The 15399-nt window shown below is 33.3% G+C and overlaps 1 long non-coding RNA gene across 1 annotated transcript in view; it reads right to left on the bottom strand.

Annotated features, from left to right (window-relative positions):
• The window catches only part of LOC148130946 (uncharacterized), a 30913-nt gene extending 16798 nt beyond the window's left edge, over nucleotides 1-14115 (bottom strand). Inside the window, exons 1-2 of the long non-coding RNA XR_015749128.1 lie at nucleotides 14037-14115; nucleotides 10021-10175 (exon numbers count right to left, since the gene is read on the bottom strand). This is a non-coding gene — a long non-coding RNA (uncharacterized LOC148130946). The remainder of the gene's footprint in view (nucleotides 1-10020; nucleotides 10176-14036) is intronic.
• Between the last annotated feature and the right edge of the window lie 1284 nt (nucleotides 14116-15399).

Raw genomic sequence — 15399 nt, 5'->3', positions numbered from 1 at the left:
GGCTATGTCTGAAAGAGGAATTTTGTCTTAATGAAATATTGGAATAGCCATCAAAATTCTCTAAATGCAGGAGCTGAAAAGGACTTGATGGAGATAATGTGATACAGAAAATCTGAGCACAAGCTCTCTTGTGTGTAGCTCTCTGTGTGTTGTAACTTTAATGAAATAGTTGGAGTGGAGAGGTCAATTATAAATCAAATAAACTATTTTTCACTGGATAGGTAAATGTACTATAATCTCATTTTCCCAATTAACCCATCTTCCAAAGCTTGCTAAAAAAAATTTTTGGTGGGGTAGTGATATAGAAAGAAAAATATACAAACATAAATATGCTCTCTGGATATATAGAGAGAGGCAATGAGCAACTTGTGGGCCATTATGATGCATATTAACATATTATACATTACAGAATGTATAATATATGAACAATATAGCAAAGATTTTAATCACTCCCTTTTCTGAGGTATTTGTCTGATCTAGGCAGCCCATGGCTCATTCTAGCTCCTCTTTTCAGTGTTTAAAAACAGAATTTTCTAAATGCATACTTCTGAGCTCAAGTCCCAGGAAGCCATTTCTGTAAATCTGAATACAGGGCAGGACAAGAAGAATATGTCTATGGTAAGTAAAATGTAACAGAAATCTTTAGATCACGAGGGGATAATTTCATCTAAACCAACCTTGGTGGCTGGAGAATTCTGGAAGTTGTCCACGCACCTTAAAGCTTCTGAGGTTGAGAAATATTGATCTAAATAGCTTCATTAAATGTCTATGTTTACGGGTAAAAATGGGGGAAATGTGTGAAATCTTGGGAAAATGCTGAAAGTCAGTTCTGACATTCCAGGAAAGTAAACAGATCATAGTTGTTGATACTCTGTTTCAATGCAAAAAAAATGGAAGAAAGATGGAAGAAATGTATATTGTGATTCAGGGATGTGTACTGTTTATTCAGCTCAAAAACCTTCACTGTGTGTGTGTGTGACATGACTGTGCAAAAAGGGAGGGATGTTGTTTAAATGTTTTGATTAAAAAACAGTAATATATGTTCTGGGAAATAATTGTTTGTATTTTCTCCACTTTGTAATAGCATTCATGAAAATCCTATCTTCATCTTCTCTTCAAGCACTACAAATTGCATAAACTTTATTACAATATTTTAATGCATTTAAAGACCTGTAACATAAGAATTTATAAAAAAAAATGGACATGCTTTTCAAAGTTTTAAAAAAGCATGCATGTGGTTTAATACTTAATTTTCATGTTATATATGAATGCCCTCTACATCTTTTTTCATGTGGTTAATATCATTCAACCATGGCTGATATTTTAGTAGTTCAACTTCATGTTATTTTTATACAAAATATACCCTTGAGATAATTTCAATCATTCCCAACCTCAAACTGAATTTAATAATAAAGAACAGTCTATTGAATTAAACTACATATGCCAAATGTTATCATTGGCACAAAGATTAATTTTCCCTTAGCAAAAATTAACAATTTAGTCTGTAGCATAGCTACTAGTGCTTATTGCTTGAAAGAAACAAGTAAAACAAATGAGACAAAATCTATCTATCTATATAAAACATGATGATAGTGAAATATCTAGGCTGAAACAAAAATAAAGCAGGATTATTTTTGCATAACCAATATTGTACTCATACTCTAATTATATCAATATTTCATTGATTTTGTGATGCAGTTATTCAGTTTCCATATCAATAGAAACCTGATGTGTTCAGCACTCTGTAGTTGTAATGGAAAGTGTGAATGACCTTGGTAAAAGGGTTGGGTGGGAAAGCAATGCTGCCTTGGAAACAATCAGACAAGATAGGAAGGAGCCTCTAGTGGCTTAAAAGTCAGAAAAAGAAACTTAAGAAGGACCCACCCTCATGGTTCAAGTACTTAAAAGTGTCAGCAGAAAGTTTGTGCCTTCAAACTTGCCAGGTTCTATTAATGTATCCTTGCAATAAAGTAGAAATGTTCATTTCATCCTGTTTCCTGACTGGTTTATCTGGGATGATACAATAGTATCTCAATGCAGATATGCAGAGGACCACCCAATTCTTGAAGTCTGCCAAATGTTGGGTACTGCAAGATATCATGAACATAGATTGTGAGTTTCAGAGTAGAATAAAGAATAGCAATAGCATTAGCACTTAGACTTATATACCGCTTCACAGTGCTTTACCCGCTCTAAGCAGTTTACAGAGTCAGCATATTGTCCCCAACAGTCTGGGTCATCATTTTACCCACCTTGAAAGAATGGAAGGCTGAATCAACCTTGAGCCTGATGAGATTTGAATTGCCAAATTGCAGGCAGCCAGCAGTCAGCAGAAGTAGCCTGCAGTACTGCATCTAACCACTGTGCTACTGTGGCTCTTAGTCATATAGAAAAACCATCAAGAATTTGTCCAGAATGTCAAGAGGCATATTATTCATCATATGTTAAAATATGCTAGAGGCTCTGCTATATAGAGCAGAGGCTAATGTATGTATTTTTCTGCCAGCTTTATGACTGGAGAGTACCTCTTTAACAATGCACCATTATTCTACCTACAAACACCTATAACTAAATAAGTGAAAAGCCCAGTATATTCAACCAATAATTTTTCAAAAATTCTCTTATGCTGTGAAATAATTTATAAATCAAATTCTCTTTTATTAAATGTATCTTGACCCAATATTACATCATGGTAGTTATGCCCTACTGAGTATTCAGTATAATATTAGGATAAATTCATGGATAAGGCATTTTAAGATTTTTGGGGATGGGATTTCTAAATATTGAACACCAATTTGTAAGCAAGATTGGTTTCTTTCTTGCACTATAATCTATCTATCTATTTTTCTGTCTATGTCTGTCTGTCTGTCTCTCTCTCTACTTATTATTATTATTATTTTTAAATTAAAATATCAAGTGAGTTATGTATCTGGAGGCTCCAGGAGAAAATATTCTGCAATGTTATAGAAGATAATTATAGAATTATCCTTCTATAATTCTAATTAAAGAGATGAAGAATAATCATGTTGACCATGCTTAATATATTTCCTATTAATTAAATCAAATTCAGATTTTGTCTAAATCCCACCTGTTTTGGGGAATGCTAATCTCACCACCTGGTTTTTGGAATGCAATTCAAATTCCAAAATTGGCCCATAATAAAACATATGAAGAATAGTTGCAGACATTGGGTATGTCTAGTTTAATAAAAAAGAAGCTCTAAGAATGACATGATAGCAGTGTTCCAATATTCTAAGGGGCTTCCACAAAGAAGAGGGAGTCTACCTATTCTGAAGGCAGGACAAGAAGCAGTGGTGGTATTCGACCGGTTCGGACCGGTTCTAGCAAGCCGGTAACAGCGATGAGCAGAGGATACTGAACCGGTTCTCTCCACTGCTCTGCTGGCTCTTCTGTTGGGCCCGCCCGCCCGCCTGGGCTCCCATACTCACTTTTATCTGCTGAATTTGAGCACAGCTGCTTTGCGCGGCACACAATAGTGCCGCGTGGCAGCTGCTGAAGCAACCGGGATCATGCAGGCTTGCAGGAAGTGAGTTAGAATGCCTCTGCACCTGCACAAATGCCTCTGCACCTGTGCAAAGTGTGCATTTGGCTTGCGCGGGCACATAAAGTGTGTGTACATGGGCAAAGCACACCCACCAAGCTACGCTCACCGAACCGGTGGCAACAATATTTTAATCCCACCACTGTCAAGAAGCAATGGATGGAAATTGATCAGGGAACTAAGGACCCACCTAGAACTAAATAAAAATTTCCTGACAGAACAATTAACCAGGAAATGACTTGCCTCCAGAACTGTGAAGTCTCCAACACTGGAAGTTTTTTAGAATAGACTGGAAAACCATTTGTCTGAAATGGTATGGGGTTTCCTGCCTGAGCAGAGGATTGGACTAGAAGACCTCCAAGGTCTCTTCCAACTGTATTATTCTATTATAACCTAAAGGAAGTTTTTTAACTTAGTTTTAAAAGGTATTATTAAATATTCTGAAATATATAAGAATAGTTTAAAGTACTCTTCTGCTTAGTTATGTTTTAGTGTTTTCTGATTGTAGAGAACTCATAGAAACCTGTCACTGAGTAACATTTGCATATTGTTAATAAACATTGCAAACCACAGCTTGTAAACCACATCAGGATGCAGCTCATAATGCAGTTTATAATTAGCCATAGTTCTCAGACACTGATTAGCTATGATCAGAGAATGTTTTTAACTTGATTATAAAATTAACCAATTTTCTGGGTTTGTACTAAACCACAAACTAACCAATGGATACACTCAGCACAGTGTGCGAAGCCACAAATCTAATGGAGATTAGCACTAGTCAGGCTTAGCATGTCACAGTATTTAAATGTTTACAGCATAAAAGTTATTGCAAAATTGAAATTTTCCACCATTATTTTTCAGAGTTCAAGGGTTTTTCCACAGGTATTTTAAAATTGGTCTACACTCCTTCTCAAGTTGTTGGAAAATTATACAAGCAAACAAATTGTTATCTCTGCTGCCAATCACTGTCTTTTGTTAGGGCTTTCTGCTGGTGGATGGTAGTATACTGATTTACAGCATACATGGAATGTTAAGCGAAGCTAATGGTTAAATGAGTTTATTTGCTGCTTTTCCACCATCACCACATGATACCAAACCACTCAGAATCACAGTATTGCTGTGATTAGCAGATAGTATTGATAGATGGCCAGACTAGCTTGGAAGGAACTGATGTACATAATTTGTTTCATTCAGGACTGCTTATCTGCAAATAATGATTATGCAACTGGTCAGAAGTAATCTAAACAGTGGGATGAAGAGCAGACTTTTTTTTTTTAAAGAAAGGTTATATAGATGGCCCTCAATTTACAATTAAGCCAAAAACTTCTGTTGCTAAGCAAGATAGATATTAAGTCACTTTTGCACCATTTCATGATCTTTCTTGCTTAGTCTTCTTAAGTGAATCAATGCAGTTAAGTTAGCAATACAAGTTGTTAAGTGAATCTGACTTTTCCATTGACTTTGCTTAACAGATGGTCACAAAAGAAGGTCACATGATCATGGGCACTACAACCATCATAAATGCATGCCAGTTACCAAGCACTCAAATTTTGATCCTATGACCATGGGGAACTGGGGGTGCTACAATGGTCGTAAGTATAACTTTGTAACATTGTAACTTTGAACAGTCACTAAATGAATTGTTGTAAGTCAAGGTTAATTGAAAAGAGGCACACAACTGGCACACAACACAAAAATGTGTCATCCTTTTTATTAATCATTTGAAGTCAGGAAAAACTGCAAAAATGCAATATTGACAGGAGACAGAGTCCACTTTCCAGAAAGTAAGTTTCCTATTCAAATCTCCTTTAGTAATTTCCCCAATGCAATATTGTAACAAGTTCTGTAACCTGCAATCTAAAAAGAAGGTAGACAAATTAGAGCAAGTTTAATTTCTACTTAAGGGAGTAGGAATTAAGTGTTGTGAGGAATGATTAAATGAACTGAATGTGTTTATCCTGCAAGAGAAGACTTAAGAAGAGATATTATAGCAGTCAGATCTCTAAAGCAGTCAGATCTCTAAAGCTGTCATATGATGAGAGAGAGTGGAGTTGTTTTCTGTTGCTTTGGAGAGCAGAAGCAGAACCAATTGGTTGCAATTGATTGAAACAGCAAGGAAATAAAATCAGGGTAGACATTAGGAGGAATTTTCTTTTAATAAGTAAAGTTGCCTCATGATAGAATAGGTTACTTCATGAGGTATCATATTCCCTTTCTTCAGAGGTCTTCAAACAAAAATTGAAGTATCGCTTTAAAATGCTTTAGTGACCTGCTCTGAACAGGGAATTAAACTAGATGATTGGTAAGATACATACCCACTGTATGATTATATGAATGAATCAGTTAATTAGTGAGGCAACAGGTTCTGGGTTTTTTCTTTTTCTGTTTTTAGAAGTATTGAAGAAAAGAACTAGTCTGGCCAACTGGACCTTTCCAGATTTATTGTTTTTGTTCTCTATTATTCATAACATGGCCTTTAATTTGTGAGTAATTAAGCTCTTCTGGAGTTTCCTTCATTGCTTCAACAGTCATCGATCCTGCTGCTTCCTTGTACTAAAATATCTGGAAAAAGAAGAATTCCTGAACAAGCTGTTGTCCTTTTTGACCAAGATTTAAGCAGATCTCCAACTAAATAGTAAAACACTGCACCAAGCCATATAGAAAATAATTCAGATTTGTCTCCTGTACTTAGTGTATAATATCATCATCATCATCATCATCATCATCATCATCATCATCATCATCATTTTAGCCACTGTCTATCCACTGCAGGATGAAATGCACTTCTGAATGTTTCCAGCCAATGCATTCCTTTCTTTTGCCAATTGGGCCTGCAAAACTTGCTGATGTCATTGATCCACCTTGTTTTAGGCCTCTTTTGCTTTTTATCAAGTGGGATCCATACTATGTTATACACTAGGTACTAATGCAAGTATATGGCATTGAAGAATCTTTTTGGTTATATGCATAGTGCAGAAATACAAATGAAAATTGTAAGACCGAGCCTGATGAAATCAACTGAAAATGTAATATGTCCACACATTATTTTTTAATATTTATGCATTTGATGCTAGGTTACCTCATTCCGTACAACATCAACCATGTACTTCACAATTGTTGGTTTTAATATTTAATATATTGAATCAGTACCATCTGATATTGTTGTTTAAAAAATAATGCAGAGTTGTTTTTAAGTTCAAAAACAAGAAGTTTGTGACATAAAAAGCTCTTTCCAATTTTGTGCAGAGACACAATGTTTATGGACATGTCCCAGTTTAATTGCAATTTAAATTGTGGTGTATTTCATTAGATCTTGGGATGGATTAAACTGCCCCATTAATTTTGTAGTTCCATATTTAAAAGGTTTAACTCTTTATTTTACTGAAACATGCATGAATTTTAACTCCAAGTGCTTCTTTAATTTAAGCCCATTCACTTCAGTGCTACTTGCTCTCACAGAAATATTTTAAGGATTAGGTTTTAAAATCCAGAAGAAAGCTGAAATGTTTGGCAATTCATACTTGATTAATTAAATTACTTGTAAACTGAATTACTTGTTTTTGATGTAGGGAAAGCCTTTGATAATTTGAACTGAGCTTTTTTTCAAGGTATTCATAATACTTTGAATTGGATGTTATAAATTTTGCAGACAACTTTATAAAATTGATATGATTGATTTATACTTACAAAAAGCACAAATAATTACTAATTGAGATGTAACAAAATTATGGGAAGTAAAAACAAAAACCAAGAGAGGAATGCTCACTATATGTAGTTCAGGGTTGCATGTAGGCTTTAATGTTTCATTTGAAGATTTCAGCTGATCTTCAACAAAAATAAATTAGAATATTGTAAAATTTGCTTTCTAAACTCGACAGTGCTCCAGGAATATTATCAAAAGAGAAGTTGCAATTTTAAACCATCTCTTAAAATAATAGCCTTCTCTTTGTAGAGTTTCTCAAAGCAATTACTAAAAACTGTTTATAAACTTTGCTGATGAAGGAAAAGCTCAAATCCAAAAATAATGGCCCTCACTAGAGATGGCTACAACCCAAAGACATTATGCTCAATGACCGTTGAAAGTGATGTATACATTAAATCTCAAAAATATCAAAATTACTGACTTTTTCTCCAATAAATCTTGTGACCAGACATAAAATAATATGGAAAAGAAAGCAAAACGCTAAATGAATGTTCTTTGGTCCTTTATCACTCTTGGACAGATATTCCCCCCATTATAGATAAGGGTGTAATATTTGAAATATTCCAATACTTCTCAGGAAATAGCTATTGCTGAGAGACAGTTAAACACTGAGACTATTGAAGAACACTGGGACAATAACATACTCATGGGAACAACCATGTTCAATAAGAACTCAATCTGTAACAACAAAGCCCCCTACCAAAGCATCTTCAACTCCTTTCAGCCATACTGTATGGCTTGAGAATCTTATTGTCAAATAAGGAAAATAATTTCAGGGACTTATAGATTTCTGTTTGCTAGATATTTTGTGAAAGACGTTCGGGAGAACAACATGAGACTTTTAACAAATGTGTCACGAAGTGGTTACCTGATTTATTCCTACTGAAATATTTCTATTTATTTCAAATAATCATCTGATGATCCTTATCAAATTAATTTCAAATGGCATTGGATGATAGAGAAGCACAATAGTTCCAATAAGCAAATTCCATTAAAAGAAGCTTTTGTAGAACTCTGAGGGCTTTAGACATGAGGCAAAGGAAAGCAATGAAAATATTTCTCTTTTTGGAACAGAAGGCATTGCTTTTTGGGATTCTTTGCCCAAACTTTCATTGAAATGGAGCATCTTTTTAAAGCTTTGCAGTCAGAAAGTCATGTTAAAGTGCCATCCTCCAACCTCTGAGTTTCATATAGTTATGTTTTATTATTATTATAACATAAGACATATTGGAAATAAAATAAGTTTGGAATCCCTAGTTTTATTTTTCCTCCTAATTACCAAAGAATGCTGTAGGAAAAATAACTATCATTCATTTTTCCTAATATATGATGATGAAGAATTAACAGAATAACAGAATAACAGAGTTGGAAGTTGAAGATCTTCTAATCCAGCCTCCTGTTTAAGCAGAAAAAATGAAATGATTTGTCCAATCTCATCTGAAAAACCTCCTGTGTAGAATCACTCACAAGTTCTGAGGCAAGCCTTTTCACTGGTTAATTGTTCTCACTGTCAGGAAACTTTTCCTCTCATTGGTTCAATTGATTAGCTTCTATCCATTGCTATTTGTCTTGTTTTCAGATGCTTTGGCAAATAGGTTGATCCCACCTCATCCCTTTTCTTTTGTGGCCGGCCCTTAGATATTGGAAAACTGCTATCATGTCACTTGATTGAATATAGTTCAGTGCTTATAATGATTTGTTTAACCACTTGTTAAGTAGATTGGTTTTCTAAACAGGTATAAGTTTACACATCAACTCATCAATTCATCTGTTTCTGAACACAGATCTAGCACTTTTCTGAAAGAGCGCTAAACTGATGTCCAAAAAACCCCATTGATAAGCTGCAGTTAAAGAGGAAGAAGGTGGACGAAGAAGGAAACCGTTGATAATAAGAACATTCTGTCTTCAGCTACTGGAACAGCAGTGCTGAGAGTAAGTCTATTTGTCTCCTGATAACACCTAGAAGTAGCCCATGAACAGTTATAGAGCCAGCATGGAGCAAGGAAAAGAGCACTTTTCTTCTTAATAATAAAAATGTTAAATATAAGACCCACCCTGATGAAATCAACTGAAACTCCTTATGGGTAAAAGTAGCAGAAAATGTGCAGTGAATTCAGTAGAAACAGAACACAACTTGGCATAACCCAGCTTTCTTTCCCAATCTAGATAATCTTTTGGGCCACATAAGTCTAAATTGCTCTAAAATTTTAGAAAAGCCTTAGAAAAGATTTTAACAGACTCATAAAGTGATGAAGATGTAAGCTGCAATACTGCAGACTGGCTTATTTTCTTCTGAAATCTAGCTGATATCACAGGGATAGCTTTGTGAAAATCTGAAGCAAACTGATAGTTGTTTGCTTGTTTTAAAAATATGAAAGCAAAGGGGTGTACTATATATATTATTAGGTGTTGTAAGTCAGGTGTTAAGCCAGAAATAAAAAGCTATGGGTCACAAGTACAGTACATGTAAGCACCCAGAACTTAAACATCTGATGTTCATCAAAAAGTTCCACCAGATTGTAATTTTAAAGTGGCAGAAAGGAAAGTAATGAAATACATCAGGTTTAATCACTTTAACAGCCTTTAATTAAACAGAATTAAATTATATTTAGCTCTTGTAGCTACTTGGCTGTCTTAGTCTGACCCATTTCCACAGCGTTCAGTGCATTGCTGTACCTAAAAAGAAAGGGATGCACAATTTTTGAAATATTGAATGTTTTCACCAGAAAACTTTACTACCTATTTTATTCCTCACCCCATGTGGATAAAGAAGTAGTCTTAATAGAATGCAGATGAAGTCATTCACAGTTTAACGTGAAGTGATACATCTCCAACCTTTAGTTCACCTAGATCAGGTAAGCTTTGGAACAGTCACTGCTTTTGCTCTTCTTCCTCCTTCTCTTCTACCTGCTAGGAAACAAAGAAATATTTGTACTTCCTGTTTTATACCAGATAGTAATGATATTGGTTGTGTTTGGGTAGAGACAAGATGCTGTTGATAGATTAGGGGTCAAATACTGCATATTCCATAATTCTCCTTAGCAACTATAACTACCACCACCACAAGAGGAGGACTGATGCCCAAATATCCTAGCTCTTTATAAAAGACAAACCCCATCCTAACCCTAGCAGATAACAGAAAATCAGAGTTGGAAGGGACCTTGTAGGTCATCTAGTCCAACCCCCTGCCCAAGCAGGAGACCCTACACCATTTCTGACCGATGGGAGTCCAATCTTTTCTTGACCCTGATTCCAATCAGGTATTTCTTATCACAAACAGACCCAAACACCTTCTCCCTTTTTTATTAAAAACTGTGTGTGGAAATCCCCCTTTTTTTTCAAATTACAAAAAACTCCTTTCTTGAGTGACTTTAGTGGTTTTCAGCCAGGTGGAAATTCAACATGGGAGATTTTTCTTCTAGGAGACCTGCTTACAGTCTTGAAGTCACAGCATTGACTGAAATTTTCTTTCAACTTTATTCCACCTGTCAGTGCTTGTTTGTATTTCAGAGGAGCCTATTAAAAGACAGTTAACTTGGCAAATTATCCATTTTCTTGTTTTCATGTCTTTTAGTATCAAGAGGGGTTTGAAATGATACTTTTCTTTTTTCTTTTTGTCAGAATGATTACTAGATTGTGTGCAAAAGGTTATAACCCTTTTTGTTTATGAACAGGAAAGGGTTTAATTGTTGATTTTATATGTCTTTAAACTCTAGGCAAATATAGCTATGTGGCATATGGAAAGGAGAAGAACATCAAGGAAGATTTATACATAACAGTACTATTTACACTCACACTGTGCCCTGTATGTTTTCTTTTCTTTTTTCTGTCTAACAATAAAGGAGATAGAGAACAATACTGGAATTTAGAAATGTAGGCATTCCATTTTTGTTAACTCTGACAAAAAGGACTGAACATTTAAAAATGCACATATTTTTTACTAAATTCATGTGAGATTATTAAAATGTTTTAAACTATGAATCTATAACAATAAAATATAAAACTCTTTTATTTCTATGAAACTAATCTCCAACTGTATGCTTAGTCATGTGAATCTGATCCATTTTATCTCCTACCATGCAGAAAAAGATTCTTCATAGAATAGATTTTCCACTTTGGAACATATATTAAAAATGTGTGATCACATAGACATTCCAAGGAGGCCTTCTCCCTTTTGTAATTAAAAAGGTGGCGGGAAAGGAAGTAAAAAACCATATAGACCTCCAATCATTTTTTATAATTTTCTAAAGTAAGATTTTTCTTGAAAGTAAAACAAGTTGTATTTGATGCTTATTAGCATTCTTCCTGATATTGATCTTCTGAAATGAAAGGGAGGAGGGAATAACCCAAGCAGGATTTGTAACCATGGACTCTAGAGCCTGCTAGGAGTCCAGACTATGGAGTCCTGGAATTGGTGAAAAAAACGATGGTTGCATATCAGCAACATCTGGACGTTCACAAGTTCACAAAATGATACCCATAATGGGCACCTTAGATAGCTAAAAACTGAAATCCTAGAAATATATCTGAAAATATCTGAAAAAAGCAAATTTCATTGAATTTAGTGGATTGAATACAGAATTTGTCTCCCAGTAAAGAGACAATTATCTTCACTTATTTCCAAATCAGTTGAAAACAAATTATATCATGGTGCCATTATGGTGCCCCAAAAACATAATGTAAAATCCCAATCTTGCCATTCCCTTTAAAGAACATATTGATGCAAGAGTTATATTGATATTTGTAAATATAATCCTTAATTTATCATTGCAGTGTCTGGTAAACTCAGCAAAAAATTATCTTAACCAAGAAAAAAGGTTTTAGCTAACATTATTTAGCTAAGCATGTACACAAATATATACTCTGAAAAATCAAAATGTAATTTTAAAAGCCCTGTGCTTATTGTATTTGACAATTAAATTTGGAAATGAAGAGTTAGTTGAAGTTAGATTATTTTCACTGGCATAAACCTTTGAAAATCTGTTAATGACAAAATAGAGTAAATGATAAGATTTTTCCAGCAAAAATAGAAAATTGTCCAACCTCTTCTCAGAAAAGTACACTGCAAAAACGAATATGCCAAAGTAAACGAAGGATCATTTCAAAATATCCTTCATTTGAAATTCATTTTTGTTTTGAAATTTTTAAAAAATTAACCAAATTTAAATGGCATTTTATTACTCCCAGTTTTCACATCTAGAGAATGTTAAAGAAAATGTTGTTCATTTTAATTATCTTAATATTGTATAAATAATAAGTAATAATACTTAATATTAAAAATTATATTTAGATATAGTTTTGAAATTACTTATTTCCAACATTTATGAAGTTACTTTGAAAGCTTTTATTTTAAATGTTTCCCTAAATAACCTTTTGTGTATCTCTTAAAGAATACATGGCATGAATTATTTGCATAATATTGGAAAGACATAAATTTAAAGATAAATCCATTATTAGCAGAGCACTTCAGAAACAGGTAACACCCAAAGAAGATTTAGGCCAGAACTGAATTTATCCAGTTTGTTATCAACTTAATTTTTTTCACAAATAGAATCTTAAATTACATCATATTTAAATAACTGGTTATTATAGTACAAATTATTCTATATAAAGTACAATGTTTAGAATCAGAGAATTGGGAAATAAAACTAAAAATAAGTTAAAAACAATTCCTTTATTTTAAGATGTTATTTTATCTCTGACATTAAAAAGCATATGAAAAAAATGTCAAATTCTTACAATGCCAATGCTAAACTTATAAACTGAAACCTTTCAGAGGAAAACACTGAATTCATTCTTGGAAGAAAAACTCTAATCACATTTCTAAACAACAGGGTTACTTTAGGTATAATTCTTTATTGAAAACTGACCTTTTGCTAGATAGTATTTTCAAGTATCCCGTTTCTACTTCTTACATGTGATTTATATCTTTATTTTCTAAAAGTGTTAACTGTAAATCTGTTTGCAACAGTCAGTGTAGAAGTAGGACAATAAGTCTAAATAGGCATTCCCTGAATAAATCTTTACAAGACAACAATTCAACTTCTTAAGGAAAGCTGAATCAGCTTCCGTCTGAATAGAAACTATATTCCTTGCAATTTATGTTTCTGAGGGAATATTAAGCTTCCTTTAATATATTTGTCCCTTTTTTAAAAAGCCAATGAAGCTTCTTTACTTCCAAGAAATGTAATGATTTATAACTTTGGCTACAGATAATAAAAACTGAACTATTTATGACAATTTATCATTTTTGAATTATTAATAAACTTTTAAATGAAATTTACTAGGTTGGCAACTTATTTCTCATCATCCAGAAATGTTCCTTCTTCACTGTTTCATAGTGTTTTGAAAGTTAGCTTCCACGTTATATAATCTGTATTGTTCTTAATCATAATAGTATATTTCTCATGTATGTTTTACACACTTACACAGTCATTATTTCTAAATAAATAATACAGTCCCAATGTTATTTTTATGGAATAAAAATATGTGCATTAAAACCAAAACAAATTAGAGTTCAGACCTTTCATACTTATTCTAATAAACCTATATGTTTAGTAACGTATTTTACATCTAACAATATAATGCACCCCCTCCCTAACTCTTCCAAATAATTATCCCTTCCCAATAGATTTGACCCTGGAAACAGAGAAGGCAGAAATCAACTAGTAATTTGGATAGTTAGCAAATTATTTAAAAGTAGTGCCTCCTTCCTTAATGAGTGACACTATTAACAATTTTTCCCCCTGACTGCAGACCCTGTTCAAATACCTTGGACACCTTGTTAGCACAGAATGAGCTGTTCAATCAAGAAACTGGGAACTGGAAGTACCAAGGCACAGTGTCTGAGTGGTGATTACAAGGGCAGGAGTGAGAATGCCAAAGTAACAGTCTTTGACGCTGCAGGAAACTGAGCAACCTTGAAGTCTACATTTGTAAATCAGCCTGTATGATTATAGAAGTCACAAGCAAAGAGAATGCAGGGAACAATTATTTGCAGCATTCTTTCAATGTTTTAATTTCCTCCCAAACGTGAAAGGAGTGCTGCTAAAAACCGCTGCACTTTTACAAATGTTGTCCCTGGTGTAGTCATTTCACAGGGGTAATTTTAAGTTACTTTGGAATAGAAAATGCAACAAAGAATAATTGTTTTCAGAAGATGAAACTGCTTTCTATGCAATGGGACTTTATCTTGATTGGTCAGTTTTTATTCACAAAATAATATTGATTCCTCTTTTTAAAAGCTTATTTTTTTTAACTTTCCCAACATATTAGAGAAAAAGCTATTTTAATGCACCCAGTTAAGGTTCCTGGTGATATGTGAATTCATTGGGAATTATTACACAAGGAAATTCAAAGTTGTGCAATAAACTTTTATTGCATTTTTATGTCAGAAATATTTTATTAACCAGTTCTTAAACTTCCTAAACAAAATCCAGTTTTGAAGAGACTTATTCTGAGATATAAATGCAACTTTAATTAACTACAAAATATCTTAAGTTTCTGTGTAAAATACAGAAAATGACTTTTGTAACTGCTTTAATTTTAAAAAAGAGATACAGCAAAATAATACTCATTTAAACATTAAACTGAGTAATATGGAAATTAATGAATGCAAATCTTTCTAATTCTCCAAAATACTGTCATCTTTAAATATTAAAGCTAGTAGCTAAAGCTTAATAATCCCTTAAAAATTACATATTTTATAAAGTAATAATGAAATTACTATAAATTTTATTTCTGCATTTATAACTCAGATATGGAATAATTTCTTCCATTGTTTTTAAATATCCTTAAAACAATATTCCTTCTGCTGTGGTATTTTTTAAATAAATTATCAAATTATATAATTGTTTCAATATATTATATATTGCATAATGGTCTGCGTACAAGTGTAAAGTATAAGTATTGAAAAAAACTGTTGTCTTTTAGTTCAGTTGCTCGCCTAGGGAAAGAATGACAAAGTAACCTTTAATTTTGTATTCTTCTGATTCAACAGATAAGAATGTTTAGTAACAAAGCATGATGTTTTTATCATAAACATCTCGATAAATCACCACTTTTCCTCCAATATTCACATAGTTTTCCTCTTTTGTTTTATAAAAGATATACCTAAAGCACATCAATGTTGTAG

Source organism: Notechis scutatus, chromosome 4 (assembly GCF_049901735.1).
Source record: "Notechis scutatus isolate UNSWTSFEM ecotype Mainland chromosome 4, rNotScu1.2, whole genome shotgun sequence".
Classification (NCBI taxonomy): Eukaryota; Metazoa; Chordata; class Lepidosauria; order Squamata; family Elapidae; genus Notechis; species Notechis scutatus.
This window is presented reverse-complemented; position numbering and strand designations above follow the sequence as displayed.